General features: G+C 48.4%; 1 non-coding gene across 1 annotated transcript; it reads right to left on the minus strand.

Annotated features, from left to right (window-relative positions):
• Positions 1-162: 162 nt before the first annotated feature.
• On the minus strand, positions 163-229 carry LOC115070000. The gene has a single exon (XR_003849216.1). It is a non-coding gene; the product is annotated as a small nucleolar RNA SNORD109A (small nucleolar RNA).
• Positions 230-760: the final 531 nt, after the last annotated feature.

Raw genomic sequence — 760 nt, forward strand, 5'->3', positions numbered from 1 at the left:
AAGGAAGGCCAGCATTCTCGGTCCGTGAAAATAGGATTGATGCCAATGGCTTACTGCCCTGTAAGCGGAAACCTGAACAATGAGTGTACAAACTGCCAGCAGGAGAACCAGGCAATGCCAGGCTGTGAAAATCTTAGTCGTCTCCACAGAGGCTACACGTCTGGACCTCAGATTGCCATTTGTTATGAGACCCTCAGCGTCCTCAGGTAGTTGTTCTCATCATCGATCCAGAGAAGCACTGTCTGCACAAGTAAGCCATTCCACAGCCAGGCTGTTTCTGGGAGACCCTGTCTACTCGATTCGGGAGAAGAAGAGAAATGCACAGGAGACAATGTAATTACACTGCCAGTGCAGAATTGCCACACACGCAATGTGGAGAAGCCTGATCTGTGTTGGTCTAGAAACAGCAGAATGACAGGAGCCATCCAATGAGAATCTTGGGAAGAGAACACCCTGTCAGCAGAATAGAGGTCGTGTGGCATGAACATGGCTCTTGACGATGTCGCGCAAACTTGGACTGAGAAGCTCTTACCACTTCCCACCTATCGCTGGTAAGCTCTAGATTCTCCTTAACTCCATCCTCACCCCTGAAGGGCCACAACACATGACTTCAACACACGAATATTCATGAAGTACGTTAAAACTCCACCTGAGCGAACACTTGCATGCCTATTCCGGTATAGGATGATTGGGGCGTGCATATCACAACTGGGAGTCATGATTTCAGGTTTCACACGAATTTCAGACTTTTCAGTGCGTA

Source organism: Nannospalax galili, unplaced genomic scaffold (genome assembly GCF_000622305.1).
Source record: "Nannospalax galili isolate Female #2095 unplaced genomic scaffold, S.galili_v1.0 scaffold29375, whole genome shotgun sequence".
NCBI classification, from domain to species: domain Eukaryota; kingdom Metazoa; phylum Chordata; class Mammalia; order Rodentia; family Spalacidae; genus Nannospalax; species Nannospalax galili.